This window comes from Pezoporus wallicus, unplaced genomic scaffold (assembly GCF_028554395.1).
Source record: "Pezoporus wallicus isolate ANWC-B61680 ecotype Strahan unplaced genomic scaffold, APGP_CSIRO_Pwel_v1 contig_4901, whole genome shotgun sequence".
Classification (NCBI taxonomy): Eukaryota; Metazoa; Chordata; class Aves; order Psittaciformes; family Psittacidae; genus Pezoporus; species Pezoporus wallicus.
The window spans coordinates 5,551,289-5,577,352 of NW_026640354.1; the positions used below are offsets into that span (position 1 = coordinate 5,551,289).

A 26,064-nucleotide genomic window follows, 5' to 3' on the forward strand; every position below is an offset into this window, starting at 1 on the left:
GTTTTTCAAGATTCCCAAAGCTGCCTCAAGGAGGTCCTTACTTACATCCTTTTCTAATCATGAGATATGTGATAATTCCAATCAGCTGCTTTTGAAAGCTAATACAGTAGCATAAAGAGCATGAGGATTAACAAATTAGTAGGTAGCATAATGTGTCAGGTTTTATGCATTAAAACAAATGTATTTGACAGCAGTCATGTCCCACACAAAAGTGAATTCCAAAACCTTTATTAATGACAAGGGTCAGCAGATCACCCAGAGATGCTGTGTTTTCACAGGCTGCAACAGCTGTCCTTAACTCAGTAAGGGACAGTCAGCACGGGCAAACTAACTCTCATGAGAATGCTTGAGAATAGAAACATTAAATTGTGGATGCAGGTATTTCTGATCAACAGTTTTAAATCCACTGCCCAGTATGTAAGACCAACCACAGATACATTATGTGTTTTCAAGGATCCTGTTTGTTATATATTTTCACAGAACACAAACCTTTAATGTTTCTCTGAAACAGGTATATATGTACATTGTCAGTAATTTCTTTTTTTGGTTTTTTTTTTCTTTACCCAGAATATTTTTTTATCTCAACAGAAAGCTTTCATGGATTTGAAAACTCAAAACATTAATGTGCAAAAGAAACTTATTTGCACTGAACAATTTTAAAATGTGTATTTTTCTATATCAGTACTATCAATGCACATCGAGTATCCATAATAAATTCTTGACAGCATATTCTACTTGTTATTAATAAAAAATATGCCTGTCAGGCTAGTAATTGCATAAAGTCAATTTCCTTCAGTTTTAATGGAATCAGTTGCACACATAATTTAAAAAACCCTTTATCTTGGTGCACCTTTCCTTTGTGATTGGCTGATACAAAAGAAAGCTTCCTCTTAAAAGTTGGATACTCAGCATATATTCAACATGCTAAACAACCCTGCTCTGACATGATTACTACGGAGAAAACTCTAAGCTCAGGGTTTATCTGGTTTGGTACAGGTTTCAGAATCTTATAATCAGAAAAAAAATCCAGGCCCCATAATATAGTGTTACTTGCCTTGCTAGCACATAAGGCTGTTTCATGATATGATAACTTTTATCATAGCATACTGCAGATTATGTAGCCATTATTGACCTTTTGAATTATATTTTGACCAGATGCTGCATGATTGCTCCACTCTCTATACATCATTATGATCACTGACAGATGGTCATGCCCTGACTTCATCTGAGAAATCATTGGTCTTGAAGCAGTGTGTGAAGAAATCATAAATAATGTAATTTTATTAGCATGGGAATTCACACATTTGGGAAAATTACTACCATCTGTGTGCATTACTGCAGCACCATGCCTTGTAGACCAGACCTGATTCATGGCCTGCCAACTTTGAATAGAAATTGAATTAGTAAGTATTTTTCTGTACCAGATCATGCAGGCAGGTCTCTGTATGTCCACCCAGTTGCTGTCCTTTGAATACCAGAAAAGTCTTATTGACAACATTTTCATAATGGTCACAAATCAGAGGGTTCCATTTATGGTAGAAAATAGATAAATATGGTAATTTTATTAGGTGCCATATTCTCCATCTACAAGAAGAGGGTTTGTCTGGAAGCTGACCACCCAACACCAGATCATATTTGTCATTTATTTGACAAACAACTTTCTCCCAACCTTAATTTAAAGTAAAATTATTGAAGTTTTATATTGAAAAGGACAAGTGTTTAAACCCATTAAAGACCCAGTCACATCTAGGACCTTACTTTAACATTTTTAGCCTGTAGAACTGTCTTGAATCTGTGGCAACATGATCACTCATAGACATAATATTAAAAGTCTTCCTATCTGTGGCAGCATTTTCTTTGTCTTCTGTCTTTACAAGCAATTTCCATCTGAGTTGCTGAAAGTAATACTGGAAATACATTTTAATACAAGGTCTGAATGTATCAGTGCTATTTCCTAATTTTTGCCTTTTGTATGCTTTAAGAGCTGGTAACAACTGTCACATCCTCAGTGTTCAGTGTGTTCTAGTCTTCTGTCTTCAAAACCTGAAATCATCTATATATTTGCCAACACTTTCTGGAGAGGTCTCAAAAAGGAATGAAAAGCAAAGCTATCTGAATACAGTCTATTATGATTTTCATCTGAATGAAAACTTGCTGTTGAGTAGTCTATCACTTAAAAGTCACTTAGCCAGCACTTCCTGGTATCACTACAGAATGTGTGTAATTTGGACATTGATCCAAGAGTTGCAGGCAAAGGCTTATATTTTTGTGAAAGCTGCTGTCATTACATCTTTAAGAGGTCAAGATAATACTTTTTGTTATTTGCAGTCTTGGCACAGAGTATGAGAATTCTCATGGTGCCTTTTGCAGGGAAAAATTGCAAATAAATCTTCAACACAAAATAGATAGAAAGTATTTCTGTCATTAATGGAATATATAAATAGGCAACACATTTTGAAGAAATATGTAATGTGAAGTGATTAAGTTCTTATTTTCTGTTGCATACTCTAGAAATTATGAAAAAGTTACCTAATATATAGTTGAAGTTATGCAGGTGTTTTAGCAGTAATTTACAGAATTTGTTATTTACTTATGTACATCAGTTCTAGATGAAGTATGGTGTAATACAGTAATTTTTACTACATTTTATAGAAGGAGACTGTTCAGTATTATGTATATAAATTAAACACTTGATGAAGAATTTGCTATATTGAATATGCAAATTGAATTCAAAGAAGACATGTAACTGAATTAGCACTGAGAAGTCCTTGGTATTCTGCGACTCATTTGGAGACATCTTCAGAGAAATTTAGTAGTGTGGAGTTAGCAAAGCCACAAAAACTTTTGCCCACGAGAATAGAAGTATTTAACTAAAGTTTGATGAGAAAAGTACTAACACTTGTCACCAAAGTAGGGTAGTGGAACAGAAAACTTGCTGTGCTTTGATACTATTGATTATAGTCTCCTAAAATACTGCATTAGCAGCCACCTGTGCATTGCTTATAAATGCATTAGAGTTCTGGGACAGGTCACTCATTGTTAAAATTGGCAGTTTAATCCCTAAAGGCAGACGGGGTGCAGAGCCTAGGTGTGAGTGGCCCTTCAGTAACATCCCTCTTGTACTTCTACTTCTTTCCAGATAATTTTGTTACAGACTATAAAGTATCCTATTGATTGAGCTCTGAAAGTTGTAAATGTGATTTATGAGCTATATTTGATTAAAAGTGTGGCTGCTCTTAGAAACACAGAAATTTCTGCTCCCTTGGTCTAACACTGTGTAAATCACTTAAATCCATTACCTGAGAGAATACACCCTTATAAAAGACTAGTGAAAATGGAAAGCTGCATTGGAAGACCAGGTAGGAGGGCTTTATTTTAACCAGAGTGCTAGGCAAAAAAAAAAAGCTGTACGACCACTGGAGAACTAAAATACTACAATTATTATTCACTGTTAGATAAACTAACACAGTTTTTCCAGCAATTTTTTTTAACTACAGCAGTTTGAAAATAGTAAAGTAAAACTTGACAGCAGGTTAAGTAGCTAAGCTGTCACTCCTGGCATTGTCTTGATATACAGTGCTATGCATCCACTCAACAGGAAGGAAGCTTTATCTTCTATAAAAACATGCAGGATGTGAGAAGAATAGTTTTTAATCAGATGACATTTTTTCTCAGCTTTCCAGAAGCAAGTATTTGGCTTTCAAATTATTTACATATGAAATAAGATGTGATTACAGCCTTTGAACTTCCATTGCTTTTAAGTTTGAGCCAGGTGAACACAGATTGAAGATATGTGATATGTGTTGGTGTCCTTACTAGTAATTAAGATGAATCATTTTGTGATTACCCACGTGACTTGTTTCTTGTTGCTGATATCCAGTGAGGCTATACTGTGTAAGTTTAAAAGAAGAATGTCTCTCTCTATTATCAGCCTATAAAACTGGTTACCAATTGATCATACTAAACTTGCCATGGACTGCAACTTTTCTGCTATATTAGTCATATTCCCAATGAGAATCATTTAGCAAGAATATTTCAAGTCTTTTTATTTCAGGGTGCAAAGGATTTGGGAAATTAATATTTAACCAGAGTTGAAAACGCATGTTTAAAGCTGGTTAGGTAACTTTTCCCTTGTATGCACCAACTTTTCATTTATTTATTTTTTTTTGACATACCAGTGATATTGTATCTTTCTTGGGCACAAGACGCAAATAGATGTATCAGTGTACAAAATAGCAACAGAAACCATGTGATGAGTTTTTAAAGCATGCGACAAATTATTTATGAATCTTTAAGCATACATTCCTATACATTCTTCCCACAAACATGCTTTCATCAAATCACTGGTAGCTTTACATACTTCCGACTTCAAATAGTGCAAAAAATAAGCACTTCCTTCTTTTGGATTAAATGTGTAATTTATCCAAAAGAAGTATCCAAAAGAAGTACTTACCAGGCTAAGTGCCATAAAAATACTTAGCCTGAACTGCTGAATGGGCAGTATGTAGTCAAACAGTAGTGCTAAGTTGCACACAATACTTTCTTACCTTGCTGAAATCTATGTACTTTCTAATATGATCGAACTATACATTAAGATGATTGTGTCACTCCTGGGCATGTTCTTTTCTTTTCTTCAGAAAGTTGCAGAAAATCTGTGTTGATGGCACACTGTTCATGAACTTTGTTGAAAGCATATTTTGCAGTGAGCTAAATTGTATTAAAATTTAATATGGTAAGTGCCATATAAGCAATCGCTGTATAATTTTCAGTAAGTCCTTTTCTAGCAGCATTTCATTGGGAATACTATAAACAATCAGTGTTTAAATCAGGATATAAGAGTGTCTGAGACTGAACTGACAGCGTGGAGACAAATGGACTCTGGTACTGAAACACTTCTACTGTAGATAAGTATTTAATGCTAATGAATGATAGGCGTCCCTGCCTATGGCTGGGTAGATGAGACAGCCTGGGAAAGAAGCCAGGTGGATGAGGGTAAAAGTTCCTCACACAATGTCCCTGCCTCTCCGCAGCAGCAGTGGTAGTGGTTGTTGATGTGGTAGGGAGATACAGCACAGGGAGGAGGTTGGGCAAGTCAGTGCAGTGCTCCCAGCCATGGGGCTGAGACAGGGGCCAGAACCCCGAAGTGTTCCAGCCACCACATGTGGGGCCTCTACCTGCCCTGTCCCTCAGCTACCACATATCATGTCAGCCATAGGGGCAGAGGTGCAATACCCAGTTCTGATTAAGTTCTCATGGCACTTGGCGAGTAGCTGCCAGTATGCAGGCTTCCCTATCTGATGCTCTGGAAGGCTGTCTACATGCAGGCAAGTGCTGCCATTGGCACTTAGGGACAGGGGAGTTGCCTGGAGATCAACAATGTTTAACCAGCTCTGTGCCAGGCAAATGGAGAGTTAAACTCAAAGCCCAAAGCCAAGAACTGAATTAGATTATTGCCCAGACAGTAGTGTGTTGTGTTTGAGCCTGCTGGGCCATTGCTGAAGATGCAAGTTTCCTAACTGCCTTAACGTGCATGAATGACTACACTTTGTGAATATAAACACTTGAAAAGGAACACTGCTTTTCCATGATAATATAAAGGTAATTCTTATTTACAAGAATTATTACACAATTGGCTGTTTTTTTCTGGCACTGAAATGGTAAACTGCTATGTATGTTAATTGTTGTATTTTATTGGATTTTGTTTAGCTACAATCTGCATAAAATTCATACTGACACCATTTGGATTCTTTTAACATTAATAATAATAAACCAGGGAATTTGATAATGAGCCCTCATTCTGTTGAGGCTGCAGCATCACCCTAAGGCAACAACAGCAGCATTTTTTCCATTATTACTTTAACACTCTGAATTCTGAACAGAAGCAGATAGGGAAAAAGAAAAGATTTCCGCAGATGCTGTTTAAAAACATGAGATGCACAGAAGCATTAAAAGGCAAAAAATGCTGTGAACATTTCTGAAGATCATGTAAGGACAGCTCTTAACATTTCTGATTGTTTGCTTAAACATTGAAGTTTTTAATTTATGACAAGAAAAAATAATCTACAAGTGCCTTATAACCACTTTATATAACCAAATTATTAAGTGTCACCTAGCTAAAATAACTTTTCCCAGTTGCTCTGCCTTTCTTTTTGTTGGCATTCAGGCTGTCAAATACAGCAGGCTTAGTTTATCCTAAAGTGATGCAGCTGCTACTGCATTTTCACTTTGAGAATTTCTGACTAATTGTGAGTGCCAATCTTCACATGGTAGTAAACCCCAAACACAACAAAAGGCTTTCAAACCCAGTGGCCCACTGTTCTCTTTCCAGTGTTTGTGCCATTTTTGCCTCTGTGGGTATAGGACACCCTCACACCTTCTCTTGTATTTTCATAGACAATAGAGGGTTTCCTAGTTTTTTTTCATTTTCAGGCTCAAAGCATGCTGCCATTATATATGGTTAGCAGCAGTTGCAGTGTAATCATCTTTTGTTGTTCAGATAATAATAAAGATGAAATAGCTTGTGAGTAGCTGATTATTGAGGCCACCCACACTTCATGTACTTCAGAACACCGTCTTTTTAAGGTGAAGGTAACTTAGTGCACCAAAGTCTTGTTTCAGCTCATTGTGCAGCCTGCCTTACTGGAAGCTCAGTGCCTGATTTCCTCAAGACAAGGTGCATGCTTCAGAAGTACCATACAGGCCTAAGCACAAAAAGCAATTCTAGCAGACCCAGATACCAGCAAAGTGAAAAATACAGTTATCATTTTCTCCACAATAACAGCCATTACTAACAATATCTCTGATTCCAGATATCCTAAACCGTTTGCTTAAGCAGTTGTACCTGTCACTGGATTTGATAACAGTATAGTTAGCTGCTACCTCACCTATGTAACATCTATTACAGGGCTTTTTCAGCATTTTGTTAGCAAATGTCTGCCTTTACAAAGAATTTAAATAAAAGTTAATTCAGTGGATTTATACTGTAGTTTATATTTGCATTTGGACTTATCAGATCTCATGATCCGTATTTTAAACTCACATTTTATATCTCATTACTTGTAGCAAGACCTCCACGAGCGAACTGAGTAATAGACATTTATAATTGAATCTCCTGCCATATTTCATAAAGTTTTTGTGAAATTACATATTATACATATGGCAAAGTTAGTTGTGTGTCATTTCATAAGTGAATCTATCCCCTTGCCAGGATTTCCAAATGACTTTCTGGTAAGGAGAACTCAGACTGTAACACTGCATGTTTGCAGAGAATTTTCAAGCTATCAAGACCGGTACATTTTGAAAAATGTCCTGGAGAGCTGGGAATATATGATTGAAGAATAAAATACAGGTCTGTCATTAATTAAGGTATCTCCAGTGGAATATGTGGATGTGTCAGGTATATCATCACATGGCTGAAAGACTTGCTGCTTTTGACAAAATTTCAGCTGGTTTTAGGAGTCAGGCCCTCAGACAAGCATTAAGCGTCAGCAGTTACTTAGCTTGGGTGCTTTGGGGAATGTGATACAGTCATTTTTTTAACATCTTTTCACCAAATGCGTACCTGTTCCCTTTTTTTGATGATATGAAATTTAGTATACTTTGCTTCTTTCACCACCTAGATACTTTTTTTGCTCAGAATTTCTATTAAAAACTCTACTGCAGAAGGTCATCAGCAGTAGGATATGTACACATAGCCATAGTGTAGCTATAGGAAACTGTCTCTTCTCTCCCAGTAAATTATGAACTTTGAAATATGTTGTAGCTGCATTTTGTGGTGTGTTTTTTGTTCTCCCTACTTAGTTGTGAAGACTTTGCAGAAAAGGAACTGCCTCTACTGCTGCTAGTCAATTCCAGAGAATCTGTCTTGAAAAGAGAAAAATACTATCAATCATGCACAGTACCTCCCAAAACTCACTAGCTGTCATAAGGCACTTCAGTGCTTGTCATCACTTGCTTATATTTCAAATATGAATTGCTATTTTGTTTTCATTATTTATATATATTGCCTATGATATCCTAATGAACCACTTATGAATTAATAAAAGTAACTATGTATGAAGTATCCACTAAATAAGCCTTTTAAATAAGTGACAGAAGGACAGTATCAGTTGCTGGTTTGGCTTTTGTGTATTATTTTATACTATTTATACTTGTTCTCAGTTTTCCGTATCATCAGTTCTGGCTGATTATGTATTTTTTTATTTATTTGGGTGGATAAAGTATATGTTATGTATTACAATGAATGTTTCAGAAAAGTAGAATTCCTGTCAGCACAGTTTCTACTGCCTGTATAATTGGGTGTTAGGTTCCATTTCAGGGGATCTATGCATAATTTTAAGACAGTAATGATACATCAGTACATACTTTTCTTCAGGAACAAATACAGGTCTTGTTCTATCGGTGGGAATAAAGGTCATCTATATGTAACCAGTTGATTTTGCTGACACAGTGCAGTGTAATACAACTGTCATGTGTTTACCCAAATATCTTGGTCAGAAAAGCAAAAAAATTGCAGAGAAAAATCTATAAGAAATGTTGCAGCAGTCTTAAATGTGCCTTCAGTAGCATTTAGCAGTGTCTGTAAGCTAAACAGCTAATTCCAGTCCTAACATATACTTCTTTGGCATCATCATACATTTATGTCACAGAAATACGGACTTCACTGTTAATTATAAAATTACAGCACCTAGTGGATTTCTTTAAAAAATTGTGAGAAAAGAAAATATGAAGATATCTAAGAAACTGAACATTCCTTAAAAGTTATACTTTGGAATGGCAGATTGGTTTTTAGGATTAAAGAGCCTCATGCAACAAAGCTCTAAGATCCCTGTTTCTTTTCTCCAAATAATCAGAGTGCTTGTAACAGATGGACCAGCAGTACTAGCATCCTTACCGAATTACTGACAGTAACATTTTAGAGCATTTATCTCTAGGACATGACAAAAATACCTCCAAGATAACTGATGGGATTAAAATTATTCACAGTACAATTTGTTATGGCGTGGTATTGACATTGAATCAGAAATGGGATAGCACCACCAAGTACTTTCATGTACATTGTTGAAAGCTTGCAATCTCACAGTGATCTCCCCACCTCTGTAGAAAGGCCCCAGTGCCACATTTTACATGGTTAATTGGTGTGAAGAAGGAGCCTGAGATTGAGCAGCTCTTGGTGCTGTGAGTGTGTGGTAACCAGAGCTCTACCTTCCTGCAGCAGGAATGCGTGACGTTTTCCAGGTTACTTCCCAGCTGCTTCACATACAGCATGGAAATATCCACTGTCTGTACACCCATTAACAGTTCTCACTCAAGCAGTGAATGATGGACTAGGTTATCTTTAAAGGTCCTTTCCAACCCCAGCCATTCTATGATTCTAAGTGTGGATGATGGGCCCTCCTTCTGACTCGTAAAGGTCAATTGAGTTTAGCTAGACTTAATCTGTGAATGTTAATTTTCTTGGTTTCCTTTCAATCAGTATAGCTAAATTCTAGCACGGTAGTAACATCTTTTGGGCATGAGTCAGACTTTACATGGTCAAAATTTCAGTTTGCTTCATTTAACAAAGTTCTAAACAACTGAAACTGTGAAGAAATGCCTCATTGATTCCATTATATACTTTCTAGCCTTACTCTGTAGTAGACCTAAAGAAGTAGAAATATTCTATTATAAACTTTATTATAACATACTTCAGCGGTCATTTTACATCAACAGTCAGTGTCATACCTATAGAGGCTGAAGCTCTACATCAGCTGTTTCATAACTATGACAAAAATATTTCTCACACAGGTGATGTTGCTAAAAATTGTCTATGGAACACAAAATCCTGAACAAAAAGTGTTGAAATATTTTACTTTTTGTAGCAGTAGTACCATTTTATTATCTAAAGATAACTACCACAAAACCTTTTGTCATACTTGAGAGGTTTGGGTTTTTTGCATGAAAAATTCTGAACAGGATCATGCCAAAATACCATGCAGAGGAGCAAGGTGTAACTCTAAAACTGAGTTTTGCAATGATAGCATTGTATTATACTAATATAAAATGTTAATTAATACAGAATGAGTGAGTTAAGAGCAGGAAATATAGATGATAAAGCCTCTGCTGAGTGTGGGTTGGAGGTTCATTATTACTATTTTGGGCTAATGAAGCTAGCAAGTGTGTTCTGGTCCTTTAGAAAGCTGTGTTTTCCACATATGTGTCCTGAGACAGTACTAATTTCATTATTACTGTAACAGCTAACAAATTTTTTAAATTATGAAGTGTTCTGTTTTCTAAAAAGCCGAAAGCTTTTTTTCAACTTCACAAAATTGAATAAGTAAAGCAAAAGGCTTATTTTTACAGATTTTACAGAGACTCCATAAAGTGAGTCTACGGTCTAATTTTTCACCTGATTTGGGATGTTATTGTAAGCCATGGTAATAAAAATTAATTCTGTTATGTTCTCATTTGTTAGTAGATGTAGTCTAATATGTTTTACTGTGAACTGAAATGTGCTGAAAGGATTCACGATTCACATGATTAGATCTTATCTGATGACACAGTAATGAGCAGCTGAAGAAAAGTAACATTTTAAGGTACTCTATCTAATTCATAAATGAACATGAGTATAGTGTCAACATTTTCACCATTTCCAAAACTGTAGATCATTTAAGGAAAGATTTTCCTGATTTCATTTTTAAATTGGCAAGTTCTTGCTCTCTGTTGTATGTCCTCTGATGTTCTTTTTCAGATAAATTAGTTAAACTTCAATTATTTCCTTAGATGTCAGTATTTCTTGGAAAAAAAAATTAATTTAAGCATGAATTAAATTTATTTTTACAGATACACAGACAAGGCTAGATGTGTCTGCATGAACATGAGGGTTTTGAACAGGAATTTCTCCCATGACTCCAGAATGTACACTGTGTAGAGAAATAATAGAGGGCTCAGAGGTTCTTGAGCTCTCCCTGTAAATTTGTGTTTATAGAAACCAATTTCTTAATAGAAGATACTGTTTTATTTATTTATTTTTTTACATTAGGAATAGTAGCTTGTTATATTTTTCTTACGCCTATATACTCTTTTGTCATTAAGATTTCTTCTATTTATAATTTGCTTTAGCAGAATCAGTTATTTTCTGTTATTATTCTCAGAAAATGTGCTGAAACCTATAATAAGTTTTCTTAGTTTTTAGATTCTAAGGATAAATATGAAGTTCTTCAGAAAAAAAAAAAAATCAGTTCTGAAACTAATTTATTGAGGTATAATGTAAAACTGCTAACAAAATGTCCTAATAACTGTTTCATGGAATTCGTATTGTCCCACCTCTTTCAAGTGTTTTGTCTTTTTTAAGGCCCTGTATGTTCTGAGAGGAAAGATCTGTCAGCCTAGTTGAAATCATGGGATTCTCCTGCTTGTTTACTTCACATAGGGGCATTTTTTGTAGGGCATTGTGGATACTAAATGTTATACGGGTTCAAAAAGAAACATATATAAATTCATGAGATTGAGATTCATTAAAACATATTAAATTAAAAGTCAGAATCTTTGGCTCATAAAGTCCACAAGTTGCAAACTGTTGGAGTCCAGAAGAGTATTCCAGAAGCATCAGTACGTACTTGCCCCGTTTATATCCTCTTCTGTGGTATCTTCTCTTAGCCCCTATCATAAAGAGAATCCTGGTCTAGGCTGTGGCTTGACTGCCTGTTATGATACCAGGATTTTACTTGTATAATAGCTTTACTCACATGCAAGCTTCATCTGTGCTTCACCTTGGCTGTTTTTCACAGAAAACAAAGAACGCGATGGTTATAAGAGATGCAAGGTCTATTTGGAGGGAACAGCATCTGAGAACAGACTCACCACCTTGACATTTTTGACCCCAGATCTCTCATATCTGAAGATACACTTGGATCCCTCCTTTATATTTTCCCATTTGGAAATCTCCTGTCTGATGTTTCTCTTAACAGACCTTGAATCAGAGACATGCACCAGCTGCTGCTCTAGTGCCTTCCCAGCCCCCTTAGAAAAACAGAAGGGTTGCCACTCTAATTGTAGAGAAACAATAATTAATTTATTTTGTTGATCCATCAGGACTTTGTTTTTATCTCCTTGATGCATAAACATAAGCAAAGAAGAATCAACATGTTTTGTCTCCAGATACCTCCTTATGCAAATGTGTGAATCTAATTAAAGACCAGGCAGTACATTTTTACAGCAATAGTATCTGTTCAGTTGCCACACATTCTGTTCCATGCAGAGTTGTATGCCATAGTAGTAAATAGCTTCATTGATTGCCAAAGAATAAAAAAGGAAGTCCCATAGTTCTTGATATAACTGAAAATTTCCTATAGATTAAGAAGAAAATATATCAGTTTGCAGGACTTTTTGGGGAAGATATCAGTCTATGTTTATGTTATTATTTGCTCTTTCTAGTTCCTCTTCCACATTTTTAAACAAGTCTAACAAAGTCAACATGGTAACAGAGCAAGAACTCTACTGTGAGCTCTTAGTAACGCCAACATGATTTACAAATTCATTTTGTGCTTGAATAAAATTTTGAAAACATTTCACTGTTGAAATAATGGCTTTATGTCATACAGTTAGTTCTTTAAAACCAATATGAAGTCTCTTACAAAACAGTTTCTGTACAAGAAACAGTTCAGGAACAAAGGAACACACTCTATAATGAGTTTTTAAACATCTATTTTTTATTTACATGCAGTGCATAAAAGAAAAAAAAGAAGTTTTCATTCTGTTGGTTGAAGATACAAAAAGATATTAGCCATTTTTTATGATCGTTTATAACAGCTGCAAACACTTTGTGATAGCAGTCACTGTCATACTTAGCTTTACAGACTCTATCTTGGCTTTGTACTACTGTATCTGACATCAATAAACAATGTTAAAAAAAAACAAACCAAGTGCAAATTTCAATATTTATACACATGCATTAAAATAAATGTAAATTTAAATCAGCTTAAACAAGACTACTCAGTGTCTGACTCTGCTAGGCATTAGAAAATAAAGGTAAAGAACACTTTCAAAATGACAGAAGTTAGTTATTTCGTATCATCCAAGTTGTGAACTGGAAGTAGTATGCTAATGACATAGGGGTTTATATCTGTTTGTTTCTTTAATTTGTGAGAGGTTATTTGACTTGAGAAAGTGTGTAGGAGTCTTTATTTATTTTTTTTTTCAAATGAGAGGTTTTGGGTTTTTTTGTTGTTTTAAAAATCTGAAAGTAACAGCTGACAGTCCAAAAGTAATTAAGGTGATTTAGTAGATAAATTAGATTAAATGTCTTGGATCATTTACCAGCAGTTCATCCATTGTGATACTTTTTAGTAGGTTTGTTACCAAATGAATGTAGTAAAAAAACCCAGAAAAGCAATTACATTTTCCAATCTGAAATCCATCAGCACTGAGACTGTTAGAAAATATCTGAGGTGTGACTCAGGGTGAAATATGGAACAATCAGACAGCACTAAAGTGCAGAATGTACCTTTGTTAATAATTAGATACATCAAGCTAAAAGGGCAGGTGTTTCTTACCCTGGGACACGTTCTTGTGAACATATTTTGGTTTTATTGTGTGCTTTGAGATTCTGTTTATTTCAAAAGAATCATCAGCACTGCTACTGCTCTAAATTGTATCTGAGCTGTGCTGAATGATAGCTCATTTCAAACTTTTTTTTTCCTCCCATATTCATTTTTCATCTATGATTTGAAAAAGAAGTAATTTCATAGATGACTATTTATACCCAAGCAGATATTAGTATTGTAGATGGGTAACATATTTAAAAGTAGTAGTAAACGTAATTTCAGTATTGCTTTGATCACTGCTTTCCTGTTTTCTTTATCAGGTACTAAACAATCATAATATCTGGTGGTGTTAGTGTCAGAGCTGTGACACTGCTGTAAGGTTCTTTTACAATTGCAGTTGCTCATCAGACTGGGAAAAATGTATAGAAAATTAATGCTAAAGTAGTGCAAGTAGTTGTCAAAATTAAACTGAGCTCAGCCCTGCTGATGAATTCAAATAAAATTTTCCATCATAAAGTACCATATTATGTTAAAATAGAATCATAATTGTGTTTTGATATATAAAAACAGAACTTGGGAGAGGCTCCATACTCCATACTTCAGGCCCATGATCTCTGGAGGGGAAGAATTAAAAGTGTTACTTGATCTGTGTTTGTGAACCAAAACCTGGATACAGTAAGTTCATGGTGAACCGTGAATTCAGGGGAGGATTGGAACTAGATGATCTTTAAAGTCCCTTACAACTCTAACCATTCTATGATTCTATGATGACCTCTACCTATTCTTCTTGGGTTGCACCAGTGATGCAGTTAAATTGGATTTATTTTGGTTTTGCAGTGATTCTTAAAGATACTATTTATCTCTTCTATTTCTCTTTTCTGTTTCCTGCAATGTATTTTGCCAATCCTGTAATTCTGAAAGGACTTTTCAGACATTACTGAAAGAAGAGAACAGTTGGTATACAAAAAGACCTGTCAAAGGAGTGATACCACATTTTTTCTAATCTATCAATTATAGTTCTGAATCCTGTTGCTTCAGACTTTTCAGATCTTTTTTAGAAATTCTTGAAGTTGCCAGTCAGTGAGGCTCTTACTATAATTTGACAGTTCTATCTTTAATCTTAGGACTCTCATGGATGCATACTTCCCAGCTATTGTTTCCATTATCCAAGGCTAAGCAAGGATCATTGCATGCTTTTCAGAAAATTAATAGTTCGTTTCTAAAAATGACAGTAAACTGCATTACAATACATTTCAGATGGCCTGGAAGTATTTTTCTAGAACAGTGCTGTGGTTTAACCCCAGTAGGCAGCTCAGCCCCACGCAGCTGCTTGCTTACTTAGTGGGATGGTGAAGAGAATAGGAAAGTTAAAAGTGAGAAACACTGTTTTCATCACAAGTCCAAAACGTAATATCTGGTGGTGCTAGTGCCAGAGCTGTGACACTGCTGTAAGGTTGTTTTAGAATTGCAGTTGCTCATCAGAGCACCATACAGTGAAATACGTGAAAAAAATTACCTGGCTCCCCAGCCAAAACCAGTAAAGTCATGCCACTGAAGTTTGCTGTGGAACATCTCAAGTTTAAAACTGGAAGAATATCATTATGTGTTACACAGGCTTCCCAGGAAAGTGGTAGAATTACTGTCCCTGAAAGTGTTAAAAAAACACATAGATGAGGCCCTCAGTGATGTGGTTTAGTGGTGGTCTTGGCAGTCCTGGGCAATGGCTGGACTTGATGATCTTAAAGGTCTTTTCCAACCTAGTTGATTCTATGATTATAAACAGTAGCAACAGCAAAGTATTGAACTTCATGAAGTAATTCTTGAAATCCTAATTAGCAAGACAGAAAGACCAGCACATTAATCAATTAATGATAGTCTAGATTATTGGTTCTTTCTAGCTTTATAAAATCAAATATTTCTTTTTTTTTTTAACTTTTATGGTATCCTCCAACATGTTAAGTGATAGAATTAAGGTAGTGCAAAATGGTTGATAACCTTTCATTTTATACCGATCAACCATACATCAGTGATAAATGGAACAAAGGAGAAAATAGCTATCCCTAAAAGTTCTGTTATTTCACTACCAGTACATCAAACTTGTAGGTTTATTTTGCTTCATGCCAGTAATATTTTGTTAGAAAGTTAGTCTGAGAAGTGGTGTCCCTCAGGGATCAGTTTTGGGACCGGTCTTGTTCAACATCTTTGTCACTGACATGGACAGTGGGATTGAGTGCGCCTTCAGCAAGTTTGCCGATGACACCAAGCTGTGTGGTTCGGTTGATAGGCTGGAGGGAAGGGATGCCATCCAGAGGGACCTTGACACACTTGTGAGGTGGGCTGATGCCAACCTCATGAAGTTTAACTATGACAAGTGCAAGGTCCTACACCTGGGTTGGAGCAATCCCAGGCACAACTACAGGTTGGGCAAAGAGATTCAGAGCAGCCCTGTGTAGAAGGACTTGGGGGTGTTGGTTGATGAGTGTGCATTTGCAGCCCAGAAAGCCAGCCGTATCCTGGGCTGCATCAAAAGGAGCGTGACCAGCAGGCTGAAGGAGGTGATCCTGCCCCTCTACTCTGCTCTTGTGAGACCTCACTTGGAGTATTGTGTGCAGTTCTGGTGTCCTCAACATAAAAAGGACATGGAACTGTTGGAACAAGTCCAGAGAAGGACCACGAGGATGATCAGGGGACTGGAGCACCTCCCTTATGAAGATAGGCTGAGACAGTTGAGGGCTGTTCAGGCTGGAGAAGAGAAGGCTCCGTGGAGACCTCACTGCAGCCTTCCAGTATCTGAAGGGGGTCTACAAGGATGCTGGAGAGGGACTCTTCACTACGGACCGTAGTGATAGGACAAGGGGTAATGGGTTCAAACTTAAACAGGGGAAGTTTAGATTGGATATAAAGAAGTTCTTTCCTGTGAGGGTGGTGAGGCACTGGAATGGGTTGCCTAGGGCGGCTGTGAATGCTCCATCCCTGGCAGTGTTCAAGGCCAGGTTGGACGAAGTCTTGAGTGGCATGGTTTAGTGTGAGGTGCCGCTGCCCATGCCGGGGGTGCTGGAATTAGATGACCTTAAGGTCCTTTCCAACCCTAACTATTCTATGATTCTAAGTATTTGAGCTTTGAACCAGTTCTGCAAATTAACTGCTCTTACAGCATATACATCAGTTGTTTTGGGTAAAACAAATGCTGTCTAGCTCTGTTGGAAATAGTAAACGTTTTGTGAGCAACCCTAAGGCCAAAAACGGAAATACACCAGTTGAAAATCTGCAGGTGCTTTTAGCTTTCCATTGGTGAGGACAGTGGACTTTCTAACTCCAGTAGTTTGGGACCTCTCTGAAATCACATGATCCTGATTATCATCTTGTCCCATTCATTCCGGTCTGCCTTAGTATGGTTTTGATATTGCCAGATGCTCACTGAATGACTGTTAAAGCTAAATCTAAAATCAATATCAAACATGAGGTAAAGTATTAATCTTTAAATCTTGGAGCTGGTGAGAATATATATTCTGAAATCACGATGGATGGAGGGAAGAGAAGATAGTCAGAAATGTTTCCTTTTAAAAGGAAAGTATTAATCCATTTTTTTCTTATTCTGATACTGAATAAAATTGAAATTTTGATAGTTTCACAAGGTGTAATAAAAAGCTAGTATTCGTCTCTCAGGTGTGTTCACATGTCCAATCTGAGTAATTGCTTGTATCTTAGCTCACTGTATTAAATGTTATTGATTTCCCAACTTCATGTATAGCAGTGATTTTCCAATGGAATATATAGGTGGATTTATTTCAGCTTTAAAGAAAAAAATATCTATCCTCATAATGGGTTTGTTTACTAAGTTGTCTATGATTTTATTAATAAGGGGAAAACTAGCCTAACCATCACAGCAACATCAGCAGCTTCATTTTGACATGACCTTTCAGAGTTTGCTGGGAGAAAAGAACAAACATTAAACCTCTAAAGGAGATGTAATAAATTTTATACCATTACTATTTGTGGCTTTCAAAGGAATACGCGTGAATTGGTAGACATACAAATGTCAAACAAAATATAAAGTTACTTGTTTTGAGACTTCATGTTCTTATTTGCCACAGTTTTTGTTTACACAAAGCATGATCCAAATCAAGAAGGGAGAGAAAAGAACACTTATCATGTCCAGGCTATGTAGTTTTTAACAGCTCCAGCCAGAAAAATTGCTCCACTTACCTGTAAATAAAACTCAATTCTCTGAGTACTTGAATTGATATGGATCCTTGATACAGTATCCTAATACAGATCTGTCTGAACTGCAGTTCCATAGGGTCTTATGAATTGAAGAGCAAGTTTGTACAACATGATTTGTACTTCTAACATAGCCACTTGTCTGTGATCTAAGTGGTTCACTCAGGTGAACCCTATTCAGACTTGAGAGATGGATTCCATCTGCTTATTATAACCATGGCTGAAAAATGTTTCTCTTCTGGGCTGATATTCTCACTGATATCTTCCTCACTTTTCTTTCTCTTGATCACACCTACAAATGCTTCTGAACTCAAAACTCCTTGTAGTGTTTATAATGCCATTTTTCTTGTGTCATTTGCTACTATGTTTTATAAAAATACTGATTGTATAAAAATAAAATTGCTTCCTTCCTATCTTTTTCATCACTGACTCGAAGGTCAGACTGTCCTGATTTTACTTTACATTAAAGTCTAAGTGGAACAGTTTAGATTCACTGTCTGTGCTACAAAAACTCAGTATCAGCTTCCAGGTGCTGTTTTATTTTTGATTACAACTCAGTTGTTAAACACGTCTTATAATGGAAAACTGCTAGAATTATCATTTTTCTCCCCTAAGAATATGGTGAAAGTCATCCCACTACATGAGAAAATCATTGACATCAGTGAAAGATATCGACAATTTGAAAAACTATGAAAGCATGCAGCACACTATTTAAAAGTAGGTAATTAATTTGAAAATACAATACCATGATATTAATTCTCTAGTGCAAGAATTACTAATACTGAATTAGTAAAAATTACTAAAATTAAATTTACTTCTTTTTAAGATAGATTAATATCACTAATGAGATGTATCCTGCATGTGATAAATAATACTTTTTAATTTATTGGGGTTTTCCTATACATTTGCTTAAAATTTTGTCGCTTAATATACAATAATGATAAAGAATAACAGGCTTTTTAAACATTTCAGCATCACAGTGCAGGAGGCCTGGATGTGGTTTCTAAGAGCTTTTTGCCTTTTCTCTGCATCCTCTGGGCACTTAAGAGTACTTAAAATCTGTGCAGTGCAGTGAGTTCTCTAGCACTGACACGATCATCAGAGGTAAGTGCTACTTGCTTGACTGTAGCAGCACCAAATCTTGAGATGAAAAGAACTTTCCTTAGATATGTAAAAGTGAGTGAGGAATCAATCTAATTTGGAAAAAGTTTAATGGAAACTTTCCTATTACATGTCATTTGCATTTCACTATTCATTGATGCCCTAAACCAGCTTCAGATATTTTGCTTCGCTTCGTACATTGCCATCTCCAAAGAGATCTACCTCATTGTGTAAGCAGAATATGTGCTCATAGTGTCAGAATAAACTGGAGTTTGGAGATTTACAAATTGTGAGTCTCTTTTGCTTTCACAGTAATGTCCTGCTTTTGTTTGTCAGACAGATAAGCTTTCAGTAGCTCAAGTGGAGTTACCTTCTGAACTGAAGAGAAAAAAAAAAACATACTGACATATTAATATTTTCATAGAATCATAGAATAGGGACATTTTAGGGACTTGTCCTGGTTTACTGAGAAACTCTTTATATTGGCATATTTTATACTTTTATTGTCATGTAACATTCATATATCTTCTAGTTTGTGTTCTTTGCATCAGAGAGCATCAAACAGTTTTTTAATAGCTCCTGTGTTTTTTTCATGATCAAGCTAGGTATACTAAAGATCTGTTGCTGCTTACATACCTTGTTTCACAAATTCTCTTTTGTATTTGAGGTACAAGGATTACTTTAATAAAAGACAAACGTTGCTGTATTTGTTTTCTTGCCTGGAAGAGAAGATTATTTTCCTGCTCGGATCCTTTGTAGAAATATGTATATATACAAGAAAGTGTTTCTAAAATTTTGGCAAATGCTGGAAAATAATTTGTCACTTGCTTTCCAGCATTTGTGTCACTTCACTTGGTGTATTTTGCAAATCATATTCTGGTGATGTAGTTTGGCCACCTGGACTTGAATTATTATCAAGCATAAGTTTTGCTTACCTTGAAATTAATGTGTTTGAAGTCTGCAGTAAAGACAGAGAGAAAATGAGATTTTTGTCTACAAGTATTTTTCTGTAGGGTAAAATTATTATCTGTTGTTTCATTGACCACCTTGCTATTAATTTGAGCATATTTATTTAAGTATATTTACAAACTAATGCTATGTATCAAACCAACACTGTGTTTGAGGAGACCTACTTACAGCAATACAAAAGGTGTTACATTAATTCTAAAATCTATTTCTGTACAGTTAAACAAAAGGGAAATTATGGTAGGTGATGTGTAATGCTTCACTGTTAATAAGCATGTGGTATTTTGTAGTAACTAGAGTGGTTCTGAAATAAGAGCTTTTAGTCTGTACTAATCACTTAACAGGTTCCTAAGTAAACCACAACCTAAAGCTGAAATATTGTTTTCCTCTTTCTTCAGAGAGCACCCCTAAACATGAAAGTCATCTTTGTCACATAGAACATAAACCACAAAATTAGAATAAAGTAACTTTTTGTATAGATGAAAGTCAGATCCTTACTGCAAAGAGGTTAAAAGGGATTGAAAACATCTATTCCAGAAGGGTGGTCTCCTAGGTGTATTGAAACTCTCATAGACTTTTTTATTACCTCTGGGACTGAATTTTGTCAGGCCTCTTTGGGCAGGCAGAATGGAGGGTGAGAAGAGATGGCGTCGGGAATGCCTGTGTTTACAGCCATGCTGAAGGATTCTTCCATCTCCAAACAGAGCTTACTCAGCTGTTCCTTGAGGATGCAGTCTTCCCCCTCTTTCTTCTTTCTCAGGACAGACTTACACTGACCCAAAATGCAGCAGCTATGGCAAGGCAATAAATTTCTTGTCTACTGTTCAGTCACTTCTGCTTTGAGAAAATAATAGAATCATACAGCGGGTTGGTTTGGAAGGTACCTTTAAAGGTCATCTAGTCCCACCTTCCTGCCATGATCAGGGACATCTTTAACCAGATCAGATTATTCGAAGGCCCTTCAATGCTACAGTCTAAAAATCCATGCTTCGGTTTGCACACAGCAGACAATCTACAAGTAAATTGAACAGTTACCCTTTTAGTTTCACCTACACCCAGGGTAGGAGTTTGCCACATCACTGTAACATCAAGTCAGTGGAAAAAGCAAGAACATGAGCTGAAAGCTCTAATAGTGAGCATCCATCTCCTCTGGCACTTCTACTACTGGTTATGTTTTGGAAGGTGAGAGTGACGGTACTGCACTCAAAACCAAGACAGCCAACATAAAGAAAATAAAATTATTCATTCATTTAAGGTAATGTCAGACAGTATTGAATTTACAACTTGGCAGAATAAGGCTGCTAAAAATAAAGAATTATTAAAAAAAAAAAAAAGAGATTGTGCACTGCTGGGTTTTCAGTTGGCCCCTTCATTAAGTAATCTGATAATATTGCTTACTTGTTTATAATAGTCTTTTGCAATTTCATGTGACTAAACTGGTTGTGTGCCTGCAACACTGAGCCCAATTAAACTACTTTGAAGTTATCGCTGTTGGGATTAAGTGAACATCCATATTTGTAAATGTTCCTGCTTTGTCTAAATGTTGCTGTCTTCTAACTGTCAAGATAACAACCAAAGCTACTGCAATTCAGATATATTATTATTGTTGCTGTTATTAAATATTAATACAGTAAATAGCCTAAAAATCAATTAGAAAATACTTTTCTAAGACCATACAATGTTAAATACAGTCTACTGCAAATGTTTTAAATGATCATTATATGTAAGTGGTATTTCTAATTTGGTACTTCCTAATATAACAGTAACAAATGTATGGAAATGAAGGAAAGGAATGGAGATACTTTTTCATTTTATAGTGTCACATTCTTCAGAAAATCCTGGCTAAAAAAAAATAAATTACATTATCAAAACTGTGGGGAGCCAGCAAATTACTGGTTTGTGAATCTTCAGAGGAAAGAGTAACTACATTGAAAGGTCTGTTTTTCTAATTCTTGTTCTGATGCTAACTGAAGATTAATCCAACTTAATTTGTTAATAATTTTAGACCGTAAATATTCTTCTGTTATAAATGTTCTACTATTGATTTTTTATTTTGACCAAACTCTAGATTTACCTATGTGATTTCCAAAAGAAGCCATGACAAGGTGTTAATATAAATGGAAAATGGAGAAGAAATCACTTTTGTATTCCTATTTTGGTCTTTCATGTTTCCTTTTAAAAATGCACATTTTGACAGGGTAGAAATTAACAATGTTTATGCTCACATTGTTTCTAACCTTTCTCATTCTCACTTGTAGACAATGTCACTGGCTAATCTCAGGCTGTTATCATACATAGCAACAGTATCAAAGCATACCCCATCCCAAAATCGAGTCTCAGGGAAAACTGTAAAATGCCAATTTAAACAAATTAAAACATTGCAATCAATCCAGTGATTCATTTTAAGTAAGAAATAGAACCTAGCAAATTAATTAATTCCAGGCTTATAAAGTAGAAAAGCTTACACTCTCTGGTCCAAGAAGTTAGAACATCTTGCTGAACTTGCTGTTGGTGGTTTTAGTACCCTTCTGCCAAAATACAGCATTTATTTTTATAATTCTGTTGTAGCTTTGTGGATTTTATTGTCCAACCACCTAATTAGTTTTGTAAATGGGAGTTTACGTTATGAAATTGCTTTGAAATGCAATCTTCTGCTGAATACCACATATTTACTTTTGCTGCATCATTACTGGTATAATTTTCTTATTTTTTTCTTAGTATGATGTTGTTCTTAAGTCCTGGGGTTTTTTTCTTGTTTTTTTTTTTCCTCTGGTTTTGTGTGCCAGTAGCTGCTTAGCCATCTGTTCTGTGGGACAATACTCTGCCCATTTATCTGCAAACACATTACTGTTTCCTTTTTTTTTTTTTATTAAGAATGTATACATACACTAACCCTCCCCAGAAAAAAGAAATCAAACAAACGAACAAAACCAACTCCAAAAGTATTTTGTAATAAGGAAATACAACCAACTTTCTGGAGAAGCACTGAATCTGTTGAGCACAAATTATTGTGTGTCAAAATAAAGAGAGGCATAAAGACCTCTATAACATGTTCCTATATAGTTTAGAGATCTTTCAAAGTCCTAGGAAGCATACTGAATTTTGTTTCAAAATAGAAATCTAAAAAGGTCACATCAATGTTTTCTACATTAAAAGCATTAGTAGAAGGACGTCAATTGATCATTGGTTGGTTAATCACATGACACACTACCAAATTAATTTCTCCATTGTATGAATATTTGTTAAAAAATAGGAGATAAATAGCTCAAATGAACAGCAGTAGTATATTAACAAAAATTTTGCAGTTCGTTCTTGAAGGAACTTACTGTTACAGGGGAGGTACTGATAGCCAGAAAATGAGAAATTTCAGGAGCAACCTTTGCAACTTAAACCTGCAAATCCAAACAGATTAAATTTACACAATTCTGAAAATTAGGCATCTATGCCTAAAAATCTCATAAAAATCTCCTAGGTAAATAATAAAAATTTCTTACATACACAGTGTAGCAATATAGAAATTTAATGTTCTCAAAAATGTAGCTTGTATTTCACACATAATATTGATCATCAATTATCTGGTGCCAACCACAGGACAAATTAGTCTGCAGTGTTATCCAGATGGAAGATTACGCTTCAACTGACTAAATATGACACACACAGTGAAAAAGTCTGAATATTTGTTCAAATTAGACTTTTATAGCCAATTACTCGACAAGTATTTCTCTGATCCTTTGGGATAGGAATGTTAGTTTATGTGTTCAAGCACCATTGAGGAGAATAAAATTAAAATTAGCAGGCAGAAATAAAATTGAAGGGACTGAAAATACGTTGATATCTCATAAAGCAAAAAAGATGGCCTTAGAATTTTGATAGACATAAGAATTACAAATACACAAATAAAATATGTACACATTATCTGACACTGTAAACCAACTGAAAGTGAAGCTATTGAGCTGCATTCATTAGCATAACTAAACAGTTACTATTACAATGAGTAATACATGACCTCTAGTAGACCAATGTTATGAAACGTCTTTTAAAAATGTATTCTGACAGCTGCCTTTTTCACCCTGAAAACCAATACTTTACTTCATTCACTCCTTTTACCAGTTCATTAGACCTCAATCAAGACACTGAAAACTCATGTTCATACTTTACAGAACAAATGTATTAATGAGTGAACTTCAAAAGGTTTTTACAAGTCCTTGCTTCATTAAAATTTGCCATAGTATGTGTCACAGTGACCTTAAAAGCAAACTGCTTTTCAACATCAAATATAATAGTGCATCATGAAAACTCCAGTGTAAATTAAGGTTTGATATTCAAAGTTACCTTAATTTTTTTTCCTGGAATTGGAAGAGATTAAAAAATAGAAATGAAGATATAAAGGACCTTTATTTCCCTCCTATTTATAAACAGAGGTTTTTTTTTCTTTTTTTTTTCTTTTTAAATAGATAAAACTCTGGTGGTTTTGCAGGAAGATCATATTTCCTCTCAAATATCTTAAGCTTGAAGGAAATATTAGATAATAACTTCCCAATTTCCTCTATGTCAAATTCAGGAAAAGATTTAAGCACTTATGCATCATTTTGAATGCAGGTGGTAAAATACATCTGATTAGGCACTGTATCAATTAGGAACATTCTTTTTGCTTTAAAATCCAACATATTTAGGAGCAAAATAAAGTAAAAGTTTTTAGATTAAACTAATCAAGCATTAAAAGATAAATGACCAAGTTGTTTTCTAAACTAGTAAAAGCAGATAGCAAGTTGCTAATTTTGTTTCTGGGTTTTGAATAACCCTGGATTGCTTGCAATTCCTTCAACACCCAACTTCTTGATTATTTTTCACACCTTCTGTTGAGGTACTGTCTTCACAAAATCTTGAACTGAATATGAATGACCATTTGTGGCCATTAACAGAGTAAGTTTCATCTTATTCTATGAGACAGATAATTTTCTCCCTTTTAGGGATATACAGAAGTTGGCAGGAAATACTGAATTCTCATATCCAATAAATTGATGCAGTTATAACTTTACTGGTGTACAGCAACTGAGGGTCTAGGCAAAAAATAAAAAAAATGGTTCTTCCTTTCTAAAATGTGAGATCAGAAGAGGAATAATTAGGGCTACTAAACAGGAATATGAAAATAATTTCTTCTTCTTGTGGCTTCCTGTTTCCCAAAGCATATGAACATCAAGCTGCTTTACTGTCATTCCATTTTGTCAGGGAAGCAGCTAATTCTTTAACTTCTCAGTATGTAAGGAATACTAAAACTATTAACAGATCAATTGCTTTTCCTGAAATAAAACTAATAAAGTATTTACATTGGGTTGATCTATTTATTACAGTGCAGCTGCCAAAGAGGGTAACTTATCTCTAGGCAGTATGTAATGACAACTGTTATGTTTCAGATAACTATGAAATCATTAATTTCCTTTATGTTAAATGGTGTGCATAACTCTTTGTGTTCTGTCATGCAATCTTAGCAGTAATACAGAAAGCAGAACAAGTCACATAAAAATTATTAGCTGGATAAGGCCAGCAGGTCATCTAGCTTAATATCCTGTCTCTGAGCAAAACCAGTCAAAAATACTTAGAAGGGATATAAAAAACAGGGCAAATGTGATTTTTTCTAAAGTACAATTACTTCAGCTTCCTTTAGACAGTGAGACTAGGATTTCCTGAGCTGTGAATCCATTATAGTTGCTAGTCTGGTGGATTGGTTTTCTTGTATTTTCTTACAGATATGCATTCTCTGAATGGTTTGTAATCATTTTCTTTTGGCTTTCAAGACTGTGACCTGATATTATCCATGAGTGCCCTTAGTTTTTGTATTACAAGACATGGAGGAGTCATTTGTTTTTCACATTTTCATCTGCATGTTGAATAGGCCTGGTCTGTTTCTCACTCTGGAAGCCATACCATCCCTTTGATCATCCCTGTTTCTCTTCTGTGTTTCATTGTAACTCTGCAGATGAATGTTACCAGACTTCATGGAAAAAATCAGAAGAGACATTTAATGGCATCATCTGCTTTATTTGCCTGTATTTTTTTACACTCTTTTCATCTAATATTTCTCCACTTGTATGTCAGTTTCCTTCAATGAAAATGAAATTCTGTCCTGCTCTTGAGGATTGCTTATGTGACCCATTGTCTCCCAGCACCTCCTCTGAGTCTTCACAATTACATATACCGTCTTTCTGCCATTTAAAGCCTCCCAGCAATCTACAAAGTAAGAGATTAAGCCAGT

General features: G+C 35.4%; 1 protein-coding gene across 1 annotated transcript in view; it reads left to right on the forward strand.

Moving 5' to 3' along the window:
- Positions 1-26,064, forward strand: part of EYS (eyes shut homolog) — a gene marked incomplete at its 3' end in the record, with an annotated part of 771,151 nt that overhangs the window by 635,781 nt on the left and 109,306 nt on the right. The window lies entirely within an intron of this gene.